The 19,868-nt window shown below is 41.4% G+C and overlaps 1 protein-coding gene, 1 non-coding gene and 1 pseudogene across 4 annotated transcripts in view; 1 reads left to right on the top strand and 2 right to left on the bottom strand.

Moving 5' to 3' along the window:
* The window catches only part of JARID2 (jumonji and AT-rich interaction domain containing 2), a 291,087-nt gene that overhangs the window by 253,429 nt on the left and 17,790 nt on the right, over positions 1-19,868 (bottom strand). The gene's annotated exons all lie outside the window — the stretch shown is intronic.
* LOC132232205 (small nucleolar RNA SNORA54) lies at positions 8,613-8,739 on the bottom strand. Its single transcript, XR_009452343.1, has one exon. It is a non-coding gene; the product is annotated as a small nucleolar RNA SNORA54 (small nucleolar RNA).
* On the top strand, positions 15,886-16,713 carry LOC132229417 (sperm-associated antigen 7-like; annotated as a pseudogene).

Here is a 19,868-nt window from a genome sequence, read left to right as displayed (position 1 = left end):
GGGGATGGAACACAAAACCTAGGCATGTACCCTGACTGGCAATCGAACCCACAACCTCTGGTGTATGGGACAATGCCCAAACCAGCTAAGCCACCAGGCCTGGCCTGGTCTGCAATGTTCTTTTTTTTAAATATCTTTATTGATTTCAGAGAGGAAAGAAGAGGTAGAGAGAGAGAGAAACATCAATGATAAAAGAGAATCATTGATCAGCTGCCTCCTGCACAATCCAGGATGGAGCCTGCAACCTGGACATATGCCCCAACCAGGAATCAAACCATTACCTCCTGATTCATAGGTCAACGCTCAACCACTGAGCCACCACGGCCAGGCTGCAAAAATCAGGCCAGAATGCCAAACAAATGCTAAGGACAATGGGAGGCCCCCGGAGGGTTTTAAGGTGGTAAGAGATTCCTTTCACTGCCGTCTGGGAAATGGGTGAAGGACAAAGGGGCAAGCATCGAAGATGAGATAGGTACAGGGAAATCAACTGGCAGGCTAATGAGTCCCAGTGTCAGTTGTGGTTCTGGTGGGCCATTATGCTAGAGACCAGCACTTTTAGAAAACAGTAATTTGAATACAAACACTATACTAAAAAGAGAAACTCCAAACTTAGTATAACCAATAATCCTAGTTATACTTCTGAAGTTGCAGGTTGCCGAGTAAACCAGCATAAATCTGCTGTTCTTTCATTACAGTGGGTTTTAATAAACAAGTGTGATACATAATGCATGTTTTACAGCAAAAATTCCTTTATAAGAGAATCCAAAGACTTTCCAAATTGTCTTACTGCAATATGAATTTTATGGAGGCAAAAGTTTATAAACACAGGACACTGCCTGTTTTTCTAGAATTCAGTTTTATCTTATAGCCTCATTTATTAGGGAATATGTTAGAAAAGTAGAAAATAAACAAAAGGTCTCTGAGGAATCAAAAGTAATTTCAAAGTTCATACACAAAAGTAATGACACTTTATTTATCACAGAGGCCCAGTCCCATAATCAGGGACTTTTTAGCTTTACTTTATACAGTAATAGTCTAGTTAACTGGTTTCTCATAATTAATTGCACGATGAAAATATACTAAGAACACATTCAGAGTAACAGTAAGTAGCAAGTGTCAACAAGACTCAGGAAGAGGGGAGTCTAAAATAAAATGCTTTTAAAGCAGTTCTATCCCTTAAAAGAAATCTGATGGATGGTAAATATGAACAGATAAAAGGCAAGCTACACTGAATTCAATCTAGGCAAAAAGCTCAGAGCCAGTCCTCAAAGTGACTCTTACCAATGCAAATCTGACCACAATGAAAGCTATTTTATCCTAGTTTTATTATCTGTTAGTTTCATCCATTTTCTACCTTTGATGTATGTAACAACAGTGCAATAGCTGTTGACCCCTTTAACTCCTATTTTGGTAGGTAGGTCGAGATAAACCCTAAGGTATCCATAAAATGTGTTTGTCAAAAGTCATTACTAGAAGATACCAGAGAGTTGAGGTTTCATACCATTTTAGTGGCTAATGTGAAGAATGTAGAGAGGATTAAGAAATTGGAGGGTGGAATTTAACTAGATGGGAAATAATAAAGAGAATTTCTTGGAGAATATTTTCATATTCTTGAGATCAGGAAAGCATACTTCAGCAAGACCCAAAACCCACAAAGGAAAACAAAATTGAAATACAAAAAAAATGTAAAACTTCTATAAGGAACTTCTATACGAAAAGACACTATAAATACAATTAAAGGATAAAGGACAGACTAAGAGAAAATATTTGCAATTTGTTGAATTAATGTCCAGAACATAGATCTCTGACAAAGAGCAGTAGGAAAAAGACAAACAAATCAATATAAAAATAGGCAAAGGTTATGAACAAAAATAACATGGATGGCCAATAGACTAATGAAAAATGTTCAATACAAAGAAATGCAAATCAGGTTCAATTCCATGGATGTTCCCCTTCTCTCTCCCTGCCCCTTTCCACTCTCTAAAAACCAATGGAAAAATATCCTCAGGTGAGGATTAACAAAAAAATAAAATAACTAAAGACGCTTTATAATACCAAGTGTTGGCAAGAAGGAAGGGAAATAAACACTTTCATACACTGTTGGGGGTGGTAAATTGATTAAACCTTTTAGGAAGAAAAAAAAATCCCTTGAACTCATTACTTCCAATTCAATTCTATGCCAATATACCCACATGTGTGAAAGTTGTACGAAAACAAATCTATTTTTAAGTAAACTAAACAGTGGAAACAACCTAAATGTCTACTGACTGCCTCCTCAATGCCAGGCACTCTTCTAGGAAGCGAATCCTAAGGAAGTAGTTAAATACACTACAGCACACTGCAGCTGCCGGATGCCACGCAGCATGAAAAAGAACAGCATGGGAAGAGCTTCAGGACATAGTTAAGTGAGAAAAGGCCAAATCACACGTGACCCCATCGTTCCATTTATATAAACCAGACAAAAAAGAAAACCCTATATCTTTATCTCCATAAGTATGAATGTAAAAATACACAGAAAGTAGATTGAATGGGACAAAGTGGGTGGGACTGCATATTTTGCTCTGAAAACATCAGAATTTGATCTTGAATTTGAATTTTATATACCAGTATATATTCACATTATTTTTTCTTTCGGACACAAAATTATTTCTTACTGGTACCATGTAAATCAAAATGAAGTGACACACAATCTGGGGCAAACCCAAATGGCTCTGTAGGCCACCTGGCATTTTGTAAGCCCGTGTGTGCCCTCCAAGTCTTTGTACAGATTGACTGGAAGCCACCTCCCAAATGCATAGCACATTCAGCTCTCCCACAATGACAAAAATCAAACGCTGACATCCTTAAAACTCTCTAATATACCCCCAAATCAGTCTTCCAAATGCCAGGTAGTACATAATAATAATACTGAGTTATCACTTATATATGGTGGCATGATTTGATATCGCTTGGATTTCCAGGTAATACACAGGTAATGCAGAAAAGCAAAACTCACATGTTAAAACCAAAGGGTACTTAGCCCTGTACTTAGCATTAATTGCTCAGAAGAAACTGCTGAATTAACTACCCTCAATAGAGGTTCAAACACCCTACTTGAAGATTATCACAACAACCTTCTATAATACTGCACAATCGAATCTTTGTCTCTTCCACTGACAGCTAATTCATAATCTTTTTTTAATTCAGGAGGAGAAAACCAGGAGGATTATAGGAACAAGAGTATCCAAAATCTAATTTTTTTCCTCACTTGAAAGGGGGAAAAAAACAAGAAACTAATTTCTCAACTTGGCCCTGCTTTAGTTTAACTTGAACAAATTGAGAGAAGCTATATTACTACAGCTGAAAGAGAGCCAACATTTACTTTGGCAGAAAATAACCAAAACCACTAAAGTTATTTTTTTATTACTACTGAAATGCTACAATAGGAGAAGGAGCATGTTTATTTTTATCCTTTTACAATGGATAACCAAGACAAACTTTCCAAAGCCATCGATCTGGGAGGAAGAAAGTAGACACTGGATAATGCACACACACAACATGATGTTAACCTAGACCAGCCGTGGGCAAACTACAGCCCCCGGGCCAGATCCTGCCCGTTTGAAATGAATAAAACTAAAAAAAAAAAAAAAAAAAAAAAGACCGTACCCTTTTATGTAATGATGTTTACTTTGAATTTATATTAGTTCATACAAACACTCCATCCATGCTTTTGTTCCGGCCCTCCGGTCCAGTTTAAGAACCCATTGTGGCCCTCGAGTCAAAAAGTTTGCCCACCCCTGACCTAGACTCTAGGTGATGTGTGCCCAGATGTTCATCATACTGTCCCTTCACCGTCTCTAGTGAACTTTTGCACAATATAAGAAATTGGGGAAAGGGATTTAATCAAATTCATCTGGATGAACCTAGGGTTAATATGGGTTTCTATGGAAATCAGGATAACATTTTCTGCCTGACTGTCAAGTACCAGAGACCCAAGGATAAGCCATGGAGGTATTTGCCTATCAACACAACACAGTGCCTTGACACCCATGCTGGTCTCCCAGGACAAGGCCCAGTGCCCAGCACACAATAGATGCTCACTAGCCATGCATGGTGGGAGAACAGAGTGTTCACTGAAGTGGAACCTTTGTGGTAGGGGGCCCAGCAGTTCCACCAGTGGTGAAATGGAAGAAGGAAATGGGCAATATAACCACAGCCTTAAAGGACCATGACCTTGAAAGAAAAGAGACAGAGAAATTAACAGGAATGTTTGATGCAGAAGGGGAGACAGGGATAAGATTGATCTAAAAAAGTATTTTAGTAATGCTTAAAGTTTAGCTTTTATACCATAAGCAATAGAGGGCTATGAAAGAGTTGAGCAGAAAAGTAACTTTAAAAAAAAAAAAAGGTAACTATGACAACAGCTGGGTGGTTAGAGGGCGGTGCAGCACCAATAATGACCAATCAACACAAGTGCAAATTAATAACGATATAATTTAAGTACCACTGTACTGGGAGAGCCAAAGGAATGACAGCAGAATTTTAATAAAGTGGTGTTTGTAAAGGCTTTTATACATTAGCAAGAAAGGAGATAACGGTAATACACTTGATTTCTGACAACATAGAGGGTAATGGGCCAAGTGATAATTCATATGATTTCACTTGTATGTGGGATCTAAAATAAACAAAACAAACAAACAAGCAAAACAAAAACAGACGCAGATACAGAGAACAAACTGATGGTTGCTAATGGTAAAATTCTACCTAAACACAGCCGACCAACCCTAGAACTCCTTCCTTCTCCCTCGGCTGTCCCAGTGCTGAGTACATAACAATGCCAAATCACTCGGGACACACTGACAGTGATTTACATAATTCCCTAACTGCACTGACAGATATATGCTCTGTCTCTCCAGGGACACCTTACACTCCTTTTTTGACAAAGATCATGTCTCCTACTACCCTGTTAAATTTACCAGGCCATGTAGAATGCTTAAGCATTATAACAGGTGTACAAAATCTGATGGCTCTGCACTGTCCTGGTTTTTCTGCAAGTCAGCCAAAACTGGACACTCAGGGGGAGGAGAGGGACTAACACAAAATTAAATTAAGTAGGACATTTATCAAGTCAAACTTTTGTCAAGTTAGGTACCTTAAATTGGAAAGAAAAGAAGGAAACATCCGTTCAACTCCTTCCAGCATAGCCTCTCTTCCTCATTAGCATCATAGAGAAAGAAATGCAAGGCAAATTTCCCTCTAACTTTTCTTCAGAAAATTAAGGCAATTTTTTTTTCCTACAAGCTGCTTAAACATTCTGTTTCCACACAGTAGCAATAAACAGCCTCACCATAGCACTTGTTAACCTTTTTTTCTTCTAAGAAAATATCCCATTGCCCCAAAGCCCTACTATTCACAGCTTAATTTGTAAACCCCATTAGACGAAAAGTAGCAGAAAATTGTGTCCCACTTCATGCAGCACCTTCCCTGTAGTAGTGACACAAGCAATTAAGCTAATATGCCTGTGTCCCAAGAGGAGGAAAGGGGACAAAAGTCTCAACTTTTCTAAATGGAATGAAATTTTCCTTCACTACAGAAGCAAGGTTCAGAGGGTGAGAAAAGGAAATTGCAAAGCAGTTAAATTCACTCTTTAATAATACAAGACCATAATCAACTGCAAGTCCTTCAACTTACATTATGCCTTTCTACTGGGATACTCATGTAATTTCAAATGTATTACTGTAAAATCCTGGTCACTGGAGAGGCAAGAGACTGGGGGGATAAAACGGACTTTAATTAAAATATGAATAATCTAAGTCCAGCTAATTCAAAGCATCTGACTCCAACACCTAGTCAACTGGGAAACAGCAGCTGCTTCCAATTACAAGTGATTCTGAATTAACCGGTATCAGTATTTAATGAAGAAGCTGTGCATGTAGGAAATTTTCCAAATCAGCTGTGCACAGCACACAGCCTTTAAAAAAAAACAAAAAACAAAAAAACCCAAAGACCCAAAAGCCTATCTATATAACCATATTCTAGGTCAGGATAGTTTTTCAGCTTGCTCTTGTCTTTGCCTCTGACCCCAAAGGCCAGTCTTTCTGTTGCCCCCTGTATTGGGCTTTCCAATCCCGGATCCTGGGAACATAGACACTTCACAGGCAGATATGACAGCTCTTCCTGCTTCCTGCACACCTCTTGCCTCTCTCTCTTCTGGCACCCACGGATGTGACCTCAAGCCAGAAATCCAGGTAACCCAGCAAAACCCATTTTTAATCCTAACACACAAAATGGGAAGCCTGAAAAACCTCTTGAAGTGCAGTGGCCTCTCTAGAAATAGCAAAACTATAAAGGCCTAACTCCTTCAGCCAGGACACTCCTACCAGCCTCTGTGGAAAGAACATTCCAGAAGGCCATCCGGCTTCTAACTGCAGGTGGAGCTTTAGACCATCAGATTCTCAATAGCATTTTTTCCCCCAATAGCTTTTTAAGGGTCCCACTGATGTGATAGGTGGGAGAGTGGAAAATAACAGGAAAGGAGAAGTGGAAACCTCTAAAATCTCCTTCTTAGATGCAGGAAAGACTAAAGAAGCTAAGCAGCAGCAAGCACTAAGAGAAAAACCCAGATGCAAAAGTCAGCCAACCAAATTGCTGGCTCTGGTCTTCTAAATCACCCTTTTATACATAAAAATTCAAGTTCTAAAACCTCCCTCTCATCTCCTGGGCTGATATAGAAAAAAGCACTCTGAAGACATCAGTTACTAAGGTTGTGTTAAATTACCTGAATTAATTTGGATCTGAGAACCTGACAATGCTTGCTGAACTGCCCTTTCCCCACACACGTCCTCCCTCACAAATAGAACGTGTTTCTTCAGAACAAAATACTAGATAATACACATAAACCTTTAGCTTTTCTGTGAAAATAAGAATCACTTAATTTTCTAGTTAATAGGCAAAAATCCACTGGGTTCTTCTTACACCTCCACAGAAGCACACAAAAACATTATGGCTACCCCCAAAAGTCTCATAAAATGCAAAGAATAATATTTCATAATGCCCAAAAACCTTATTTTTAAAAACTAGGAAAGGAAAAAGAACAGAAAAACTTGGAGACATACAGAAGGGGGGAAAAAATGAAACCAATAGGTTCTTCAGTGAGTCTCCCCACAAAATGAGATTGATCTTTAGGAATGCAGGATATTATTAATTTCTAAATATCATGCTTCAAAAAATAATGCCCTTAGAAACAACTTTGCAAAGAACACAATCATTATTTAAAGATCATTTCTTTACTTTTATAAGTAAGGGCTTGTATTGTCCCAGAGGAGGCACAGTGGGAACATGTGCAGAAGGAGATTATAAACACTCATCCATCCCATTTATAAATCTTTAATCATTTGGCTATTCAACTCAATATATGTTTAGAGAGAACCCACAATGTGTATTCATTATTGTTAGCAAATAAAAAATATTTTTTAAAATAGTCTCAAGACATCAGTGCACAGCAGTGTGGGGAAGAGTAGGACATGCAGTTACTCTTAATATGAGGAAGTTTCAATGTTTCTAGGCAGGATCCTCCCCGCCTCCACCCCCGGAAACTGAGCGAGTAAAAAATAAAAACCCACAACATCCAGTAAGCACCGAATCTGAATAGTCCAACTTCCTTCTCCATAAATAGCCACTTAATAGGTTTTATTTTGTATGCTGATAACAACACATAAATGCAATCTCTTAATCTATCACACCTTTTAACCCTAGAGAAAAATCATTAAGATACTGTTTAACACTTGGGAGAATAATTTTTCAAAACATTAGTAGGAGGTGGGACCAAGGGGGAGCTGGGTTTATAAATTCAGTGACATGTAGCAATAAAATCGCAATAGAAATCAAATGCACAGGAAGGGCCAGACATTCCAAATTATTTGGCACAGATACTAAACTTAGGCCCCCCATTTAACAGATAAGGAAACTGAGACACAGGGAGATTAAGTAAATTAGGAGATCAAGTAAATGACAAGAATCGTAATTGAAGCCCAGGGATCTGGCTGCAGAACCTGGAGGCAGTGCTCCTGCCAAGATGGGGAAGACAGCACAAACCTTCAAAGTGAAACAGGATTAGGATTCAAATCTCAGCTGAGGGGGGAGATTTGAATAGCCTTGTTTCCTCAACTGCAATTGGGGAAAAATGCCCACATCACAGAGTTGTGGTTAGACCTGAATAGGTAAAATACTGTACATAAAACATTTATTTTTAGGTATGTTTTTGATCAAAGTACTCCAATAGAGAGCTTTCCTTTTTTTAAAAGACATACAAGCATAAACTCATCATTTCAACATGAGTTCTGGATAGAAACCAGCAAGACAGCAAGGACTCCACACAGAAATTCCTGTGACTGCCCTGTGTTTACCAAATGAGACATGACAGAGTTTGAGGAATTGTATAACACTATACAGACAGTGCATTATAACTAGTTGTCTGTAAGGAAACAACACCAGGCTTCCTTCCAGAATAAGAAGTGAATGGTCCTCAGAGAGGAGCATTCAAGACACTGGGCCAAAAGAGGTTTCTTCAAGCACTGCTTAGGTTTTACAACGCCATCATGGCTGTTGTGTTATTCCGCCCTCCCCCGCCCCATGCTTGTCTCCAAGACCTGAAACTGAGAGCCACCAGTCAGTCAGTCAATCACGGTTCACTGGGACTGCTGTAGCACTGGAATGGAACCCGTCAGCCACAGCAAGATTAACAGGTCACGAACAGTGCTTCCCATCACTGTTTTTATTTTATTTTTTAACTTTTTTGTTGTTGTTAATCCTCACCCAAGGATATTTTTTCATTGACTTTTAGGAAGAGTGGAAGAGAGAGGGAAAGACAGAGAGAAACATCAATTGGTTGCCTCCTGCATGAGCCCCGACCAGAGACCCGGCCGGGGAGGAGCCAGCAACCAAGGTAAGTGCCCTTGACTGGAATCGAAACCGGGACCCTTTGGTCCAGCGATCGCCAACCAATGGTAAGGAAACCTTTGGAGCAGCGGTCGCCAACCGGTGGTCCCTGAGATCTGAAAGGTTGGCGACCGCTGCTTTGGTCCAAAGGCCAACGCTCTATCCACTGAGCCAAACCGGCTAGGGCCCATCACTGTTTTTAAACATCATTCAATTGTGGGAGAATGACTACCATGATCTTCAGTCTTGGTAGTTCAGAAATTTTTTGGTAGAGGAGATCTTTGGTAACGAAGCTACTCATGTTAGAACAAAGACATGAGAAGAGGAAGAGAACCACTGCACGAACTACCCACAAGAATAAAATTAGTCCTAAACCCTTGCTTGATACAGGAAGATCCCCAGAGAGACTGGGAGAAATGCAGAATCTCAGGCCCCACCTCTGACTGCTGAATGAGAAGATCCCCTTTAACACAATCCCTGTGCGATTCCTATCACTGGTCTAAAACCCTCATATTTGGTCTCAATCCTGGATTTCCCTCCTCATGTCCTTCCACACCACTAGAGTAAAATATATGCATACTAGAGGCCCGGTGTATGAATTCATGCACAGGCGGGGTCCCTTGGCCTGGCCAGCGATCAAGGTCTATCGGGGGGCCAGCCAGCTGGCCGGCCGGAAGGACCCCGGGAGGTTGGCCAGCTGGGCCTCCCCCCATCGGGGCCTATGGGGGGCCAGCATACCCGGGGGGAGGGGGCAGCCAGGGGAGGGCTGGCAGGGGGAAGGGCCTGCAGGTGATTGGAGGGGGCCAATCGGGGCCAGGATCAGGATGGCTGGCTGCCACAGTGCCCGTCATAGTGACCGGTCATTCTGGTCATTCTGCCGTTGGGGTCACTGGGTGGCGATCGCTGGACCAAAGGGTCCCAGTTTCGATTCCAGTCAAGGGCACGTACCTTGGTTGCTGGCTCCTCCCTGGCCTGGTCTCTGGTCGGGGCTCATGCAGGAGGCAACCAATTGATGTTTCTCTCTGTCTTTCCCTCTCTCTTCCACTCTTCCTAAAAGTCAATGAAAAAATATCCTTGGGTGAGGATTATACTAGGTGTATCGGTTAATAATGCAGATTTTATAATCAAAGAAAACACAATAATTTCAAGAGAAACATCAAAAGTGCTTTATTAAAAGTAATGTCCATCACTAACATCATCAGCATTCACATTTCCCCCATCTTTCAAGTAATTTGTGGAGGCAAACCATTCAGAGACCCAATTTTCCACTTCTTCGTATGTTTTGAAATGCTGCTCAGAAAGTGCATGTGCCATCGATTGGAACAAGTGGTAATCTGAAGGAGCAAGATCTGGTGAATACGGTGGGTGGGTTAATACTTCCCAGGCAAGATCTTTTAAGATGTCTTTAACTGGTTTTAAAGTGTGTGATGGTGCGTCATCATGAAGCAAAATTACTTTGCCGTGTCTTCTGGCACATTCTGGTCATTTCACGATCAAAGCGTGGTTCAAATTGATTATTTGTTGTCGGTAGCAATCAGTATTAACAGTTTCACCTGGTTTTAGAAGCTCATAATACACCACACCTTCCTGATCCCACCAAACGCAGAGCATTGTCCTCTTTCTGAAGCGATTTGGCCTTGAAGTCGATGTTGACCTGGATCAACCCATGATTTTGTGCATTTGGGATTCTCCAAATAAATCCACTTTTCATCGCCAGTCACAATTTGATGCAAAAAAGACTTTCTTTCATCCTGTTGAAGCAACATTTTATTGACTTTCGGTTTTCCATTTGTCTTTCGTTCAGCTGATGTGGCACCCACTTCCTTCCTTTAAAATCTTTCCCATTGCTTGTAAACGATTGGAAATTGTTTGCTGAGCAATGTTTAATCTTTCTGCAAGTTGTTTTTGAGTTTGACATGCATCTTCATCCTATAATGCTTGTAATTGTTAGTCTTCAAATTTTTTCGGTTGACCTGGACGTTCTTTGTCTTTCACATCGAAATCATCACTTTTAAAGCATTTAAACCAGCGGTCACAAGTATCTTGAGCTGGAGCATGTTCACCATAAGCTTCCTGAAGTATTCAGCAGCACTTTTCTTCAAAATAAACTAATGAATTAAAACTTCCCGCAAATGCTCTTTTTTTCGGCACGAAATTCGACATTTTTAAGTGTAAAAATATCTATGATGTTAATACCTTCAGAAAATTTGACATATGAAGTTTTGAAGCTTGTTGTCAACACAACAAAATAGCATACATATCAAATCACATATATATCAACATATGTGTAACTCCATCTATTGAAAAAAATCTGCATTATTAACCGGTACACCTAGTATAGATAATTGGAATATATAAAGTAGATAATATATATGTGTATAATTAAAACTGAATAAAGTAAAAGAGAAGTCAGGCTGCCAAAAAAAGGAAGTCTAGGAAGACAAAAATCATGTTCCAATCATACACAACTTCACAACTAAGGAAAACTCGACTGTGGAAAGGCAAAGTAAGTTACATGCAGAACAAAAACCCAAACCAGAACCCAATGCCTCTAAAACACAGTCACTATCAAGTCCAAAGTTACCTTTCAAGTTCTAGCTGTACAATCTATTAGCTTGACAGGACTCAAAACCATTCAGCTTCTTAAAATATCAATTCCTGTGAAATGAAGAGATATTCAGACTACCTAACAAATGATTAGGACCAAATACACAAATCCCCAACATCCTGAGGAAACTATTTCCTCTGTCTGAAGAAAGAAATGCTATATCTACAGAAGTACTAAGGAATGAGTATAATTCCCTTTTAAATATTCCTAGTGTTAAAAAACAACAATAAAACCACACACACACACACACACACACACACACACACACACACTTCTATATAACTTCTCGGGGGGGGGGGGGGGAATGAAAAGGTTGAGATGAAGCTTAATCAGTCTCCTTGCAAAACTCAATTTAAGGTCTTGTCACAGAATATTAAATTTACCTATCTCCAATATGTGAGGTAAATCATATAAGCACCCTTTCTGCTGACAATCCAGGTCTGAAGTGACAATAGTTCATTTCTGGACCCAGACCGGACACTGGTCTATTCATCAGTGAAAACACTCCAGATGTACATAAATGCTGCCCGAACAACAGAGAGCATTTTCCTATAGATCCAGAGCAGATTTTTGTGAACATCCAATAACAAGAAGCCAGTTAATCACCCAAATGTTCAGGGGGTATCTCCAAAGTGCACTAGAAGATTAAAATGCCAATATAAGAAGTCAGTTATCAAGTCAGAACCTGCACTTTTTAGATAAGAAGTTTTACAGCCCAGTGGCTTGGTCAGGGGTTGGGGGTGGAGCACGGAGTGCGGGTTGGGAGGAGACAGAAAGCTTATTATAAGGACTTTTCTCCTTCAACAAGGGAGCAACCAGCTAACAAAGCGGCAACCATTTTGAGGCCACCAAGAGATGTCGGCTCAGCACGTGTTTTGATAAACTCTAGGATATTCCCAAGAACAAACCAGACAAGGAGCCTTAAATCTCCTCACCGGGAACAGCTGCTGGCACTTTCCACCTTGCCTGCCACGGGCACATGCCTTGACTTTAAAAGATTTGACAAAAGAGTTATAGCCCTGAACTTCCTCGACTTTAATTAAACTTGGCGTCCACTTCTGAAAAATCCTCAAGTTTTAATTTTGTTTTGTAGTCCCACTAATGCTTTTAAATGAGAGATGCTGTGAAAAGGGGAAGCAAATTCTTTGCAGCTGTGTTTGAGCATCCTGCCAACTGAAGCACAGGAAGAAGCTCTCCCATGCTAAAAAATTTCCAACTGGGAGATTTACAAAACAGCAAGGGAGAATCAGGGTGGAGAGGAAGACATATGCAAGGGAAAGATCTGCAAAAGGCTTCCTTTTTTGTTTTTAAGTCCCAGGAGCCTTTGGAGGCTGTCATGCTTCATCGATTGCTACCCCCTCCCACTTTACCCCCTTTCTAAAGCCACCGTCCTTTCCATACAGGCTTGCAGACAGAGGTACATATTCTGCAGAACTACTTCTTCGCTGTTCCTTTATTTTACTCCCATCTCCCCAGGCCTCCCCAACAGTTATTCTGTCACAAATGGATAATGGAAGGAAGCTTAACAAGGAGGTGGCAACCATTTTCCCCTGACTAAATGAAGTCCTGGAGTTAAGCTGCACTTCTAAGAAGGAAATGACAATCATTTTGGCAAATGAACTTTTTAGTTTCTATTACCAGCAGCAAGATAACCATTGTCAACAATAGCAAAAGCTCAAAAATGAGCTTTTTGGTTGTGTTGTTAAAGCGCTTATGTGGGAAAATCTAGCTATGCCATTATGAAAAACTAATTCAGGTCAAATGCACCATCTGAGAGGGTTTGGAGATACTATTTTAAATTTCTGTATTGGTTATGGTAATGGGCTTTGCAGAGAAGAAAAAAAAAGTGGTGGTCACCACCCCTTCTCACAATTTCCAGTAAGCAGGTAGGCAGTTAGGAGCAAATGTTTCATTATCACCCACCATCCATCCCCCCTAGCCACCAAGAGATGGGGGGAGAGGAGCAGGCCATATCCTCACTACGGCCAGAGTATAAATGACTGATTCATTTATACTAGAACTCTGGCGTTAAGTTCTGGCTCACTAGCATTCTGGAAGGCTATGTCAATGTGCGCTCCATGGAACCAACTTTCCTCCTGCTGAATCCTCCAATGAATAGAGCTTATTCCCAGGGCCCCAAGTAACACATCATCATCCTCAGGAATGTAGGTAAAATACATAGCCCTCCAGGGATGAGTATGCACACAGCCCAATAACAGTCCTATCCCATATCTAGATGATTGTACAATAACAAAGAAATGTTAGACTAACAGCTGGGAGACCCTCTAAGGTCCTCAGTAATGAGATTAGAATAAAATCCCCTTCCTACGTCACAATAGACTTTTGAAGACAGGAGAGCCAATGAAATGTCCTCCCACGAAGAATTTCAACAACAACAAAAAAAGAATTTCAACAGCATGGGCTGAAACAATAACCAGAAAGCTCACCAGAACCAGTGTGTTCCACTCTCAGAGTATTCCAAGTCTGTTTCCATTTTACTATCATTTGAAACCTGACCCTAAGAACAATGTTCTACCTGGACTACTTCACAACTGACACACTTACAGTTGGTTAGGATTCAGGCGCTCCTTTCCTAGTTGCTGGCATCCCCAGGCCTTTTGCTTCCCTTCAAGCAGATTTCTAAGCCAACCACTTCTGTGTCTATGTGGGAGAAGGCACTTGGTTCTACATCGAATGCTAGTGAGCTGCTCCCCCATGTTTGTGTTTCGTTTCGTTTTGTTTTGTTTTGTCTTGTTTTGTTAATGGGTACAGGACACTGAGGTCAGGAGAATGACACTCCAGGAAGCTCAGGCTCTCTGTGGACACATTTTTATGTTCAGAGTGTTCAGCTCATCATCTCTCCTCACTGTCAAAGGAGAGCAACTGGATTAATAGTTTGCTATCCAGCAAGTTGTAATGTGTCTGTATAATTCCAAACTCTCCCTCAAAGCAAGAAAGAGACACTGATATATGCAGGTGGAAGAGAATGCCTATCATGTAGGGGGCACACTTATTAAACCCCTCCTCTTTGCTCAGTGGGACACCTACATCCTATTTTACAGTGGAGAATACTGAGGCTGCCTTTAGATGAGGCTCAGTGATCTTCCAGGCACTCAGCTGGGAAGTTGCAGGGTGGACATTCAGTGGCCAGCTGCCATCCTTATTTAGAGCAGTAAGTCCTTATTTACAACAATAAGTCTCTGGGGGTCATGAAGTGACGTTCACGTGAATGAACAAATACAAACACACACACACACACACACACACACACACACACACCACGTGCATGCCCACACATACTTGCTTGCATATGTATTCACATAACTGTTTTTAAAACACTGAGAATGCAGTGCTTTCAAACAAACTAAAATTAAGAACACATTTTTGCTTCAAGATAACTCAGTAAAAGCAGAAGCAGCTTTGATAAAAGATTCCTAAAGCTCAAAATATACAACACCCTAGCCAGGAGAAGTAGGTTGGGCAATGGGGTTTCTTGAAGCGCAACCAAGCACTACTAGGTGGGGAACAATGACCATGAAACTGCTGTTTCCGTCTGAGCCCCTGCAAATTAGTCTTTCTCTCGGGGGGAGGGGACGTGAAGCTTGCTCTCTGCTATTTCCCTGTTCATGGCTTCTATTCCAGGGTGAGTGTGTGATGATAATGGGATGGTGTCAAGAAGGAAGTAAAAAGTCTAAACTGATATTTGTATTTGTTCTCTGTTGGAAGTTCACTATAAGAAAGAATTAGCCCTGGCTGGTTTGGCTCACTGGATAGAGCGTCAGCCTGGGGACTGAAGGGTCCCAGGTTCGATTCCAGTCAAGGGCACATGCCCGGGTTGTGGGCTCGATCCCCAGCATGAGGCGTGCAGGAGGCAGCCAATCAATGGTACTTTCTCATCATTGATGTTTCCATCTCTCTCCCTCTCCCTTTCTCTCTGAAATCAATAAAAATATATTTAAAAAAAAAAAAAAAAAAAAGAAAGAATTAAAATATACTTGTCAAGAGACCATTCTCTCCCCTCAAAAGAGCTCTTTAAATGAGATGCAGAAGGATCCCCAAATTCTGCTTAATCAGCACAAACACCACATGGGATCCACTGGACTCATCTGTCCTCTTGGGCTCCAGATGCTTTGTAGGGTAAAACGAGGAGACATAAAGGAATTAAGAAGAGTATATGTGGCAGATATTTCAGATAAATCTAATCAGTACTGACCTATAATTTGGAGAACCTGCACCTTGTGCCATCTTTTTCATGAACATGGGAGAGCGCTTTGGGACCTTTCCAGCTGGGAGGAAGGAAACACCATTATTTACCCCCGTTGGCTGAGAGACCTGACAAGCCCGTCTCTGTCACTCCCAAGATGGCGGACCTACTGGGCTCCATCCTGAGCTCCATGGAAAAGCCACCAGCCTCAGCGACCAGGAAACTCGGCGCAGGGCCGAGAGCAGGCTGCCCACCTGAAGAAACTACAGGAGCAAGAGAAACAACAAATAGTGGAGTTCCATAAAAGGATGGAGAAAGAGGTGTCCGATTTCATCCAAGACAGTGGGCAGATCAAGAAAAAGTTTCAGCTGATGAACAAGATAAAGAGAAGCATACTATACAATGTGGTGGAAGTGGCTGGCCTAACATCCTTCAGAGAAGGTGATGAATGTTGCTATGTCATGATCTTCAAAAAGGAGTGTGCACCCTCAGGTGAAAAGCTGGACTCCTACCATCATGAAGAGGAGTGGGACCCCCAGAAGGCTGAGGAGAAACAGAGCTGAAGGAATTGGCCCAGAGGCAGGAGGAGGAGGCAGTTCAGCAGGAACCTGTGATGGTGAGCCCCACAGGTGACTACAAGGACAAGTACAGCCACCTTATAGGCAAGGGGGCAACCAAGGATACAGCCCATATGCTACAGGCCAACAAGACCTATGGCTGTGTGCCCGTGGCCAAAAAGAGGGACACATGCTCCATTGAAGAGGCTATGAATAAGATCCGAGCCAAGAAGCGTCTGCGGCAGAGTAGGGAAGAGTTGCCACCTACCTCCCAGGAACCCCAGCTCTCTGGGGCAGGGCAGGGTGGGACAGGATGCTGCTATTAAAACCCATTCTGGAGCACCACCTCTGAACCACCTCCTAACAGCCATCACTTAGGCTGGAGGAAGCAAGTGTTTGATTTGTCACTGTTAGAGTTTGGGTGTGTGTGTGTGAGAGAGAGAAAGAGAGAGAGAGAGAGAGAGAATGCACAGGTGGGTATTTAATCTGTAGCTTTCTGTTCTCCTTGGAACTTTCTTCCCCACGGGGCTGGGGTTACTTTACATTCAATAAACACTGTTTGACCCTCCCCCCACCAAAAAAAAAAACCCTGTACAGACCGGCCTCCACCAGTGCCCTCCAGCTTCCATGAAGCATGACTTTCAGAAAGACCCCTGAAGCTGAGAAGGGGGCTGGAAATAAATCACATTGAAATAAAAGGAGGGCTGGGACAATTCCACACTATCCAGCAAAAGACCATGGATACAGGTCCCAAACACATGAGTGTCCAGCCCAAAAGAGACTAGACATGCTGCCATGGCTATCCCAGGTCAACAGCCACTGATGGGCCCTGCAGGGACACCCACTAATTGATTGGAAAGTGACCTGTCCAGAGGGTCTTTCTGCAGCCAAGAAGTAGCCTTAACTTCTGTCTGTCTCTATGGGTAGAAATGAAGGCAATTCCCAAAGCAATATCACTTCACAAAATAAATCCCATAGGACTGAATCCAGAATGTTACTGTACAGCTATTTGGAGTCCCAGCTGACAATCCCATATTTATTTGTAGCAGGGAGGATGATTAAGGCTTTAAAATTCAATTACAATTATGGAACTCTGAAAAACTTACTAAAAGAATGAATGCAAACCTACATTTTGAGATGCAGAACTAGAGAGACAAGATTTCAGAGCCCCCACCTTGTCCAAAAGAGGGTCAGTCCCTCAACACGGACTGGATCAGTGACTGTTAAAGACAAGGACTGGCTGCATTCAGCCAACATTATAAGAACAACCAAATGGTCCTGTTCCTTAGTCTTGTGTTTTTAAAGGACGGTCGATGTGCCAACTATTTTAAAGCTCCAACACACTAATTCTGTAAACAATAATGGCTACAGCCTGCACAATGCGCACTGGAATGGATTCCTCAACTTGGCCTCATCACTTATGCAGCTGATGAAACAAACACTGACAGCTTTTTTGCATTTGTAAAGGCCCCACAGCAGCTGTGGTGATCCCACCATAGAGCAATGAATTAAGCCTGAAACCCAGCTGGGTCTGAACAGAAGCCTTTTTTGCACAATACAGCAAGACTATCATTGTTAACCTAGGCATTATTGGGAAATATTCTGCATTACATTATTGGGCAGTTCTAACTCAATTTTTAAAATTAGCTCTAATAAGCAATTTTAGTAGGAGGTCTACGGCATTTGCTTTTGAAAAAGCACAAATATGTGTACAGGTTATAGGTACACCACACACAAAGCTCAGCAGAACACAGATTTCCAGTTAAACAATGCAAAGTTTAAAACAGTAACTCCTCCTTATTCACACACACATGCACGCATACGCACTCACTCACATCTACCTTCCAAAACTGAAGAAGGTATATAACCTTGAAACTTCCTGGTTATTTGACCACTACAGAAAAAAATATGGAATATAACTCCCCATTAGGTAAGCCAAATCCATGACCTAAGCACAAGAGTCAATTTGGAACAGAATGCTGTACTTGAAAAACTGGAGTTTGACAAAGCATGATTAATATCATTGGGAAGGACATTTTTTTACACTGAACTTGAGAGCACTCTGTAATAAATAAGATTCCAAATGCTGACAGACACACCAGGAACCTCGAGAAAAGGCCCGGACATCCACACCAAGATGTTCACTCCTCCCAGAGATGCAGAGATGCACCCCCACTTCTCTAAAGGCTTTGGGGCACCCTCAGGCCACCTGAGTTTTTCAACACCCAGCCTCTACTGCTGCACACTTTCCCTGAACACTTAAAAATTAGCAAACAGTGCCTGACTCAAACAAGAAGCCAATCTCATCTCAACAATTTCACACCAACTTGGGGAAATAAATCTGGTAAAAATCAGAAAAATCAAAAGAAAACATGGGCCCTAACTGGTTTGGCTCAATGGACAGAGCACCAGCCTGTGTACTGAAGGGTCCTGGGTTCGATTCCAATAAAGGGCATGTACCTTGCTTGCGGGCTTGATCCCCAGTTGGGGGTGTGCAGGAGGCAGCTGATCGATGTTTCTCTCTCATCGATGTTTCTAACTCTCTATCCCTCTCCCTTCCTCTCTGTAAAAACCAATAAAATATATTTTTTTTTAAAAAGCAAATAAAACCAACCAAAATACCAAACATTAATAGTCTAAAAACAAGGGGGGGGGGGGAGAAAAGATGGCACCATCCCTCCTCCTTAAAAGAATTCCATTTCTTAAAAGAATTCACTATGAATGGCCTTTTTTTTTTAAGTATTTTTTCATTTAGGTAAAGCAGGTTTGGAAGGAGCATGAAAATCAGGGAGAATTTCTAGGTAGATAGTTCTATTCCTCATAGTGCTTTGCCAAAGAATGACAACATAGCTAACCATAAGAAAGTTAAAAAAAAAAAAACTGAAGCAGGAAAATAGTTCCTCGTCCTTCTCTGCACTACCAGAGGAGCCAGCATTTTAAACTCTACCTCTCCCAAAACTATGTGGTAAATGCTGTGCGAAGATGCTTCTGAAGACCCACAACTACAGCCAAAAACACCTGAGTACCAACAAAAAGTAACTCACCCCATGATGAAATTCAAAGTCCCACCTTTTTTTCACACTTAAACAAATGGAGCATCTGGTTCCAGCATAACTGTGCGGAAACAGTGTTTACAGTGTACAGAAGGACAGAAGAAATAAGACCACTCTTGGGCACCCACACACATAGTGAAGAGGGCCAGTCAGGCAGGGAGGAAAATGAGAATCTGAGGCAAGGCAACTGCCCCAGAAGCAGAGGATTCAATATGGCACTGCTGAACAGAACAGAGGAGGCTCAAAAACAAAAGCTGAGAGTAACAGCTTAGCAGGTTAGTAAAACAGCGGTAAATAAATTCAGTAATAATGCATGTGCACAATTTTATAATTCAAGGTATTTCTAGAGTAGGGCAACCTCACAAAAACGTATACATAAATACTCATAGGAGCATTAGGTGGAAACAAACCCACATGTCTATCAGCTAATGAATGGATAAGCAAAACATGGTATGTCCATACAATGAAATATTATTCGGCCATAAAAAGGAATGAAGTACTGATATGTGATACAACATAAACAAACCCTG

The sequence above is a fragment of the Myotis daubentonii genome, chromosome 3, assembly GCF_963259705.1.
Source record: "Myotis daubentonii chromosome 3, mMyoDau2.1, whole genome shotgun sequence".
NCBI lineage: Eukaryota > Metazoa > Chordata > Mammalia > Chiroptera > Vespertilionidae > Myotis > Myotis daubentonii.
The sequence above is the reverse complement of the archived record's forward strand: the minus strand, read 5'-3'. Positions and strand labels throughout refer to the sequence as shown.